This window comes from Mauremys reevesii, linkage group 17, assembly GCF_016161935.1.
Source record: "Mauremys reevesii isolate NIE-2019 linkage group 17, ASM1616193v1, whole genome shotgun sequence".
Lineage (NCBI taxonomy): Eukaryota > Metazoa > Chordata > Testudines > Geoemydidae > Mauremys > Mauremys reevesii.
This window is the reverse complement of record NC_052639.1, coordinates 7,860,080-7,869,734: the sequence shown is the minus strand read 5'-3', so window position 1 is coordinate 7,869,734 and position 9,655 is coordinate 7,860,080. Positions and strand designations below refer to the sequence as shown.

General features: G+C 50.3%; 1 non-coding gene across 1 annotated transcript; it reads right to left on the bottom strand.

Moving 5' to 3' along the window:
* Nucleotides 1–8,348: 8,348 nt before the first annotated feature.
* Nucleotides 8,349–8,420, bottom strand: TRNAE-UUC. The gene has a single exon. It is a non-coding gene; the product is annotated as a tRNA-Glu (tRNA).
* Nucleotides 8,421–9,655: the final 1,235 nt, after the last annotated feature.

The following is a 9,655-nucleotide window of genomic DNA, read 5'->3' as shown; positions in this document are numbered from 1 at the left end:
ACCACAGCTTGCGCACCCACCGATATAGCTTCTCCCACTGACATAGCTGCCACCTCTTGGGAAGTGGATTAACTGCACCCACAGGAAAACTCTCTCCCCTCTGCCCCTCACCTGCCTAAGGCTCTGGGAGGGAGTTTGGGTGGGGGGAGGAAGTCTAGGGTGCAGGGCCTGGGTTGGGGCTGGGGTTTGGGGTTCAGGTGGGGTGCAGGCTCTGGGGGGAGTTTGGGTGCAGAAGGGGTGAGAGGCTGGGCTCTGGGAGGGAGTTTGGGTTGGGGAGGGGGTCTGGGCTGCAGGCTCTGGGATGGAGTTTGGGTGCTGGGTGCAGGCTCTGGGCTGGGGCAGGAGGAAGGGGGAACAGGAGTAGGGGTGGGGTTGTGGGCTGTGGGAGGAAGATTGGGGTAGGCGGGAGGGGGTGTGTGGGAAGGGGGTGGGGGTGCAGGCTCAGGAAGGGGTCAGGGTGTGGCGCTTACCTGGGGCTCCAAGGCAGGGCAGACTGGGGGGCCTCCATGTGCTGCTGCCCCCAGGCATCACCCCCACAGTGTCCCATTGGCTGCAGGGGCTCGGGACAGGGGCAGCGCGTGGAGGCACAGACCCACCCCACCCTGCCATGCCGAGGGGCCGGCAGCCACTGGAGTGAGCAGGCAGATGACTGGAAGGGTTTTCCAATCCCTGTAATAGCTACATGGACAGAACAATTCTTCCTTTTCTTTAGCACTATCTAACCAGGGCTTAGGTCACCTTAACTCTATGGGTTGGGGGGTGGGTTTCACACTCTAAGAGACGTCACGCTGCCAGTTCAGTGCCCAGCGTACACCAGCCCTTAGATCCCTCTTGGCATTTCAATGTAGGCACTGACCTGTGAGAGGAAAACATCAGCTCACAACCACAGAGACTGAATTCCCCACATTTAATCTTGCTGCACTTTCCAGAAAGTCACAAAATTCAATTCATTCTTGCTAGGACAGAGAAAAAATAAGTGATACTAAGTTTTTGTCTTGGTTAAATAAAATTAAGTGTTTAATCAATATAGTAAAAAAATCTGTCTTGATTCCTCTAACTAACACCACAGCGTGAAATAGGAACAGAGACAAAGCTTGTCAGTGACGACTAATTTAGCAAATGATCTTCCCATTATTAATTTCCACGCTGCCCCCATTGGAGGTCTGGGCATCTCCAGTATCATAGCTCTGCGTTCACCTTCCCCTAGAATTGTTCTCAGACATTCGCCTTCCTCTGCAGCATGGGGCTCGGGTCACTTGCTGGAGGATTCCCTGCACCTTGAGGTCTTTAAGCCACGATTTGAGGACTTCAATAGCTCAGACATAGGTTAGGGGTTTGTTACAGGAGTGGGTGGGTGAGATTCTGTGGCCTGCGTTGCGCAGGAGGTCAGACTAGATGATCATAATGGTCCCTTCTGACCTTAAGTCTATGAATCTATGAATCTAGCCCCAAATTTGGAAAATTGTGCAGTTCAGAATGTGAATAGTGACCCCGTCTCCTTCCTGCACCTGCTCTACATTGCTCCACAGCAGCTTCTCCCCCTGCAGAGTCACCCCAGCACGGCAGTGCAGCTGCCCAGGGTTCAGCAGGGGCCCCTGGCAAGGACAGTGGGTGCAGCTAACAGCCCGGTGTGCCTGGCAGTGAGGCAGCTGTAAAAAAGCAACCTCCCTCCCCCCAAGAAGTACAGAGACTGAATTCCCCAACTGTAACATCATGACCCCCTGTAGAAAGCCACACGTGTCAGTTGTATTGTCACAGGGAGATGCAAAAATCAAGTGACACCAATTTTTAAGTCGAGGAGATAGTTATTAACCTCACAAAAATACACCAAAGATCCCTCAACATAACACCTGAAGGTGAAATATGACCAGAGACAAACCTTGTCAGCAAAGGCTCATTTCCCAAACGATCCTCAAAATGTTACTAATTCCCACCCCTCCTCCACAGGAGCTCTGTGCAGTGTAACTGTTCTGCAGGCAGCTTCCCATTCAATGCTGTTGTGGGACATTCCCAGGCCTGCAAATGTACCAACGACAGAATTTGAAGAGCAAACCTGGCTCCCCGCACCAGGCGGGATTTGAGTGTTTTGTCCCTGTCACTTAGTCTTTGTCAATAGTACAGATGCCAGGGGCAGGACTCCAGGCTCTGCTTGAGGGATCCTGGCACAGGGGCTGGGGGGGAGAAAGGATTGTAGATTCTCACCTGACCTCTGGAGAGGAGGTAATAATTGAAGGGGGCATTTTTGACTCCTCCCCTCCTCAGTGTCCCAGGGCTGGAATTCTGGAATATATGTATTCTGTCTGCAAACACCCCTCCCCCGGCCCCTGGGGCGGGCTGCAGCGCTCGCTGGGGCTGTCTCCAGTGGCTGAAGTTGCCTCCATCTCTACTTTACCTGGGGGGTGTGGGGGAGACAAAGAGAGGAGATGGTCCCAGGGTGTGAAAGCAAAATTAGGGGGCTGGGAAAGAAGGACTGTTTGGAAAGGTGGGTTTTTTGCGAAGGGATGGGAGGTCAGTCTTGTATTGGACCAGCTTCCGGTGGGGAGAGAGCGAGAGAGCGAGAAGCAAAATGTAAGCTGTGCTCTTTCCCCAGCAGCAGGTGGGCCACGTCGTCTCTCTGCTGGCCTGGCTTCCCGGGACGGGACCCGGCTACCACTACAGGGCAGGCAAGAGTGGCGGCCCGGGCGGGCAGGGGCGGGGCCCGAGCGGAGGGCGGAGCCGCGTGATGAGGTATGCAGATCTTTGTGCGAGCAGAGCATTGTGGGAGCGGACGCAGGCTGCCAGGCAGGGCCCGACTTTGGCACCGGGAGCTCGGCGTGGAGAAGGGAGGGGCTCCGGGGGATGCGTCAGGGCAGCTGTCGGCAGTGGGGGCCGGTGTGGGCGAGGCTGGCGGTCGGTCTGCCCCGTGTGTTATAAGTGCAGGGCGAGCGAGGGCAGGCGGCGGCCAGGCAGCAGGAACTCATACTTACCTGGCAGGGGAAATACCATGATCACAAAGCAGCAAAGAATCCTGTGGCACCTTATAGACTAACAGACGTTTTGCAGCATGAGCTTTCGTGGGTGAATACCCACTTCTTCGGATGCAAGCAGTGGAAATTTCCAGGGGCAGGTGTATATATAAGGAAGCAAGCTAGAGATAAAGAGGTTAGATCAATCAGGGAGGATGAGGCCCTGTTCCAGCAGCTGAGCTGTGAAAACCAAGGGAGGAGAAACTGGTTCTGTAATTGGCAAGCCATTCACAGTCTTTGTTTAGTCCTGAGCTGATGGTGTTAAATTTACAGATGAACTGGAGCTCAGCAGTTTCTCTTTGAAGTTTGGTCCTAAAGTTTTTTTGCTGCAGGATGGCCGCCTTAAAATCTGCTATTGTGTGGCCAGGGAGGTTGAAGTGTTCTCCTACAGGTTTTTGTATATTGCCATTCCTAATGTCTGATTTGTGTCCATTTATCCTTTTCCTTAGAGACTGTCCAGTTTGGCCGATGTACATAGCAGAGGGGCATTGCTGGCATATGATGGTATATATTACATTGGTGGACGTGCAGGTGAATGAACCGGTGATGGTGTGGCTGATCTGGTTAGGTCCTGTGATGGTGTTGCTGGTGTAGATATGTGGGCAGAGTTGGCATCGAGGTTTGTTGCATGGGTTGGTTCCTGAGCTAGAGTTACTATGGTGCGGTGTGCAGTTGCTGGTGAGAATATGCTTCAGGTTGGCAGGTTGTCTGTGGGCGAGGACTGGCCTGCCACCCAAGGCCTGTGAAAGTGTGGGATCATTGTCCAGGATGGGTTGTAGATCCCTGATGATGCGTTGGAGGGGTTTGAGCTGGGGACTGTATGTGATGGCCAGTGGAGTCCTGTTGGTTTCTTTCTTGGGTTTGTCTTGCAGTAGGAGGCTTCTGGGTACACATCTGGCTCTGTTGATCTGTTTCCTTATTTCCTCATGTGGGTACTGTAGTGTTGAGAATGCTTGGTGGAGATTTTCTAGGTGTTGGTCTCTGTCTGCGGGGTTAGAGCAGATACGGTTGTACCTCAGTGCTTGGCTGTAGACAATGGATCTTGTGGTGTGCCCAGGATGGAAGCTGGAGGCATGAAGGTAGGCATAGCGGTCGGTAGGTTTTCGGTATAGGGTGGTGTTAATGTGACCACCACTTATTTGCACCGTGGTGTCTAGGAAGTGGACCTCCCGTGTAGATAGGTCCAGGCTGAGGTTGATGGAGGGGTGGAAGCTGTTGAAATCATGGTGGAATTTTTCCAGAGTCTCCTTCCCATGGGTCCAGATGATGAAGATGTCATCAATGTAGCGTAGGTAGAGAAGGGGCGTGAGTGGACGGGAGCTGAGGAAGCATTGTTCCAGGTCGGCCATAAAAATATTGGCATATTGTGGGGCCATGCGGGTGTCCATAGCGGTGCCACTGATCTGGAGATATATATTGTCATTAAATTTGAAATAGTTGTGTGTGAGGATAAAGGCACAGAGCTCAGCAACCAGTTGTGCTGTGGCATCATCAGGGATACTGTTCCTGACAGCTTGTATTCCATCAGTGTGTGGGATGTTTGTGTAGAGAGCCTCTACATCCATAGTGGCTAGGATGGTGTTTTCTGGAAGGTCACCAATGCATTGTAGTTTCCTCAGGAAATCAGTGGTGTCACGGAGATAGCTGGGAGTGCTGGTAACCTAGGGTCTGAGTAGAGAGTCCACATATCCAGACAGTCCTTCAGTGAGAGTTCCAATGCCAGAGATGATGGGGCGTCCAGGATTTCTGGGTTTGTGGATCTTGGGTAGTAGATAGAATAACCCTGGTCGGGGTTCTAAGGGTATGTTGATTTGTTCCGGTGTTAGTGTAGGGAGTGTCCTGAGTAGATGGTGCAGTTTCTTAGTGTATTCCTCAGTGGGATCTAAGGGAAGTAGCCTGTAAAATTTGGTATTGGAGAGTTGTCTGGCGGCCTCCTTTTGGTAGTCAGACCTGTTCATGATGACAACAGCACCTCCTTTATCAACCTCTTTGATTATAATGTCAGGATGGTTTCTGAGGCTGTGGATGGCATTGCATTCTGCACGACTTAGGTTGTGAGGCAAGCGATGTTGTTTTTCCACAATTTCTGCCTGTGCACGTCGGCGGAAGCATTCAATGTATAGGTCCAGACTGTCATTTTGACCTCAGGAGGAGTCCCTGTGGAGTTCTTCTTCTTGTGCTGTTGGTGGGAGGGTAACTGTTTATCAGTGCGCTGTTCAGTGTTGTCCTGGAAGTATTCTTTGAGTCGGAGACGGCGAAAGTAGGCTTCCAGATTGCCGCAGAACTGTATCATGTTGGTGGGGGTGGCAGGGCAGAAAGAGAGTCCCCGAGATAGGACAGACTGTTCTTCTGGGCTGAGTGTGTGGCTGGATAGATTGACGATATTGCTCAGTGGGTTAGGGGTATCACAGTTGTGGCCCCATGTGGTTGGAGTTTAGACAGCTTACAGTCCTTTTTCCTTTGTAGAGAGGTGAAGTGAGTGATGTAGATCTCCTGTCTTATTTTAGTGAAGTCCGTTTGTATGGAAGTTTGGTTATTGATGATCACAAAGGTGGATTCGCTAGGAATCTGACTCAAAGGGCCACAGCCTTCCTCTTCTTCTGCGCCTATGAACTAGCACTCATCTGGGCAAACCGTTGACCATTTCCTAAGTTAAAACACTGGTGTTTTCCCCACAGGAAAGGGATGGACAATTTCTCTTCTGTGGGAAGACGAGGGAAACCATGCAATCACCTTCTGGAAGGGATATTAAGGAGGGCGGCGGAAGAGCCCTCACGGACTAGACTAAGAAAGCAGCTCTTGAACTGACCTTCCAACAATGACAAACTAAAATCTGCAAGAGCAGCTTTTCAACTCAGGGGCCCAATAAGAAGCCGTTACCAATAACTAACCGAAGAGTTACAAATGACTCCAAACCAGACACTTTTAGGAAAAACCAAACGTTAACACAAACAACAATGCATTTCTTTGCTGCTCTTCAACCGTGATACTCTCCTCCACCGTTCCTCCCAAAAACATACAAAACCAAAGAGCCAGTAGAATGCACATCACAAAACAGTCCCCTGCTAGCTAGGAAACAATCTCACTAACATGAGAATCTTAAAGTAAATAAACCATTTTCAGAGCTCTGAGCTTTTTTCATATACTATAGATAAGCTTCAGCCAGTGACACCAGTTCAGGTAGCCCCCTTCTGTTTTTCTCACAGCAGGCAACAGCCTTGCCAAAGCAAAGCCTTAAAAAATTGGGTACAAACTCATAAACATTCCTCTCCATGGAAAAATGCAAAGGGAAATAGGCTGGCCAGGGGCATGAGGACAATGGCCCAGACAAAGGGGGAGGGACTTGGTCCAGGGGTGGAGGAAGACAGAAAAAGGGACAGGCATGGGATTGGCTTCCTGTCTTTTTTCCTTTGCTCAGCATTTTACCTGTGACTGTAATGGGGAGACTTGAGAAATACCTGTGATGCTGGTGAGGTAGGTGGCTGCCCCGAGAGCACAGAGCTGAGCATTTTCCACTGGGTTGCTGCCTGCACCCTCAGCGCCTGGCCATGATCGTATAGTGGTTAGTGTTCTGCGCTCTGGCCGCAGCAGCCTAGGTTCAAATCCGGGTCACGGCATTGCTTTTTGGTGGGGAGGGGCTATCCTGCAGCACGCCTCGTGGCTCAGTCTGATGGCGTCCATTTGCAAAGAGAGCCATCAGCCGGTCCTTAGTTTCTGCTTGGTAAAGGCAAGTCAGTGGGGTCGTCAGAAAAAGAGTACCAGGACTTCTTGCTGGGCGTCAGGGTCCAAAAGCAACACATTACCTACTGGAAAGGGCTGTGTTTCGAATGTCCATCCAGTGTCCGTTGAAGGGAAGGATCTGCGTGCCTGGGAAGCTGCGTCCCTCCAGAGGCGCTTGAGAAGCCAAAGGGGCCATGGGTGAGTTTGTGATGAGGTGAGTGTGAAGTGTGGAAGGGGGAGGGTGGCAAGAGGAGGTTTTGAGAGGAAAAAAGGTGCTGCTGAGCTGGTAGGTGAGGGTAAGGTCCCAGGCGGGTGTTGTGTGAGGAGCTGTGTAGGCCCGAAAAGGCGTTGTGCTGGGCAACGGCAGGTGAGGAGGGCCAGGGCTTTTCCCAGGGCTATTACTGCAGCCAAAGCCTTTGGGAAGCAGAAGAGGGCCATCTCGCTAGAGGGTTAAATTCACAACTCTTTCAACTCCCAGAGCCCTTCTACAGCACAGATGATTTGTATACACCTTCACCGTGAGCCAAATTGGCAGGTTTCCGGGAGCCCTGTGAGTCCGATGTTGTTTTAGTCTCCCTGCTGATTTATTAGGAGAATAAAAGATGGACACCAGAACTGAGGCAGACTACGGACACCGCATTCTGAGAAAACAATGGTGAACCTCCAACTCCAGCAGTGTGGGCCACATAGACAAGTAACCAGCACCCACAATCTTTACAAGCTTTTTTCCAAAATAACTCATCTTTTGGAAAAATAGGTTGAGCCTTTTTGACAATCTGGCTAAAGATTTTAGTGCCTAACTGGGAGCCTAGTTCTTCTGCAAATCTGGCCCTAGCGGTGGGTGTGAGACCTTCTGAAAATTCTGGCCAATGTGTCTGGAAGCTCCAAGAAGCATCGCAACTTTGAGCATTTACTAGAACAGGATGAACAAAACCTTCCTTCCTTGACCTACAATCACCTTGATTCCAGGTTGAGGTTTCAAGAGAATTGATTTGATTCTTAGATGCACTGCAAAACAAACACCCTCCTGTAGACATTGGAAGGGGGAGGCTGAAATGGATCTGCCACTAAACCACGTTGCCTTTCATCAGTAGCCACCTGAGCAAGAGGGTAACCACTGGCCTAGAGGTGAAAGGCCCATAACCCATGCTCAGAAGCCTTCAGCGGCTAGATCTTAGGAATGGAAAAGCTTAATGATCTTTCTCCGGGGTGTTACTTCCAAAGACTTGTATATAGCGCTGGGTGAAAGGTTTTTGGATGAATATTATATTTAGTGAAATATTTTGGTGGACCCAAAATGATTGTTTGGTTTGGTTTAGTTTCACCAAGAAAAGTGAAAAGAAAAGAAAAAGATCTTGGGTCAAAGTGCAATGTTGTTCTAATTTAGGTTAGGCTCGGTAAGAAGGAAAAACTAAATTGTTTGCACAAGTAAGTGTATTTGTGTAAAAGGGTGCAGAGGCTGGGCTTTAAGGGGCAGATAGCCATATTGTAGTAGTTAGAAGCTTTGCTTTCCCCATGGCCTCTAAAGAGTTTCCGAGCATTCTGAAGGAGGCCAGGAAGTTGCATTCTTCTGGTTGAACTCCAAGCGAGGAAGGCAAGGTAGACTTTTGTTGAAGAGGATAACTCCCTGACCGGGAATCGAACCCAGGCCGTGGCAGTGAAAGCGCCAAATCCTAACCACTAGGCCACCAGGGAGATGACAGTTGGGGGGGTTGGGCATAACTTTCTAGGCCTACTTTCTGTCCAACTGAGGCCATTCGTTCGTCTTCAAAGGAGGTTAACACAAGCTCTGAGCTCTTCGTTTCCTTACGGTTCCCTTCCTATTTTTAGCACTGATATGAAAAAGAAACAGAAAACATATTAAGACAATTTCCAGTATTGTTATACATTGAGGCCATGTCTTTTTTTTTTAAAAAAACAGTTTTGTTGCTATCTTGTTTTACTCTCCATGGGCTTACAGAAATGTATGAGGGATGAATAAGATGTGGTGGAATCGTCAGCCTTAAGCAATCTCCATCCCAACGAAGAGGGCTGGTGGAGGATTTGAGAAAGAAGCAGTTATCTCAACTACTGAGCGCTGGCGAAGATATAGAAATAAGTAGAGAAGCTCTAGATGGCTGCTCAGGGGGAGGGGGGCAATCAGCTTCTGAAAGGTTATTTTTTCCCTCTCTTGCCTGGGCTAGAAGAGACTCAACTCTCTTAGGACCATGGAATTGTCAATGTGTCTTGTCTTCATGATGTACTAAAGGTCCGAGACCGCCTCAGCTGGTTGAGAGGACAAAGAGTGGATTCCGTTATGCTCTGAGACTCTAAGGGAGAGAGTGATGTCGAAGAGTGCAAGATGAAACGCCCAACGTGGGGCTTGAACCCACGACCCTGAGATTAAGACTCTCATGTTCTACCGACTGAGCTAGTCGGGGTAGGCCTCAAGGGGTAGTAAAGGCACAGACAGTGCAAAAGAAGAGCGAAGGAAGTTTCTTTGCGTGCTGAGATTCGTTTCCTGACATTTGCCTTCTTTCCTGGTTCCTTCGCTCTCCAGCTAGCAAACAGGGCCCGTTCCAAGGCTAGTTAGATGCTGGTGTCTAGACCAGAGAAGTGGGAAAATCATCTAGCAGCTGCTCAGAGAAACCTGGGTGGGAGGGTGGAATTTAGGATTCTCCCAGCAGGAGGAGGTGCTGTTTCTCAGAAAAAGCTTCTCAGCGCCCAAAGAGGGGGCAGAGAAGACAGTTCCCCGCCGGCCGCCAGACACATCTTTTCGCAGGGAATCAGAACCCCCTGGGGTAAAACTCTTCCAAGGATGTGCGGCTCCAGGAATGTCAGAGAAGGGAAGGACTGTTTGCTTTAGGAGGTGGGTGCGGGAACCTGCAGGTCCTTAGGTCCCTCCAGCGTCCCATGAAAGCATTTGGGGGGAAGGGGCCGGGATAGACAAA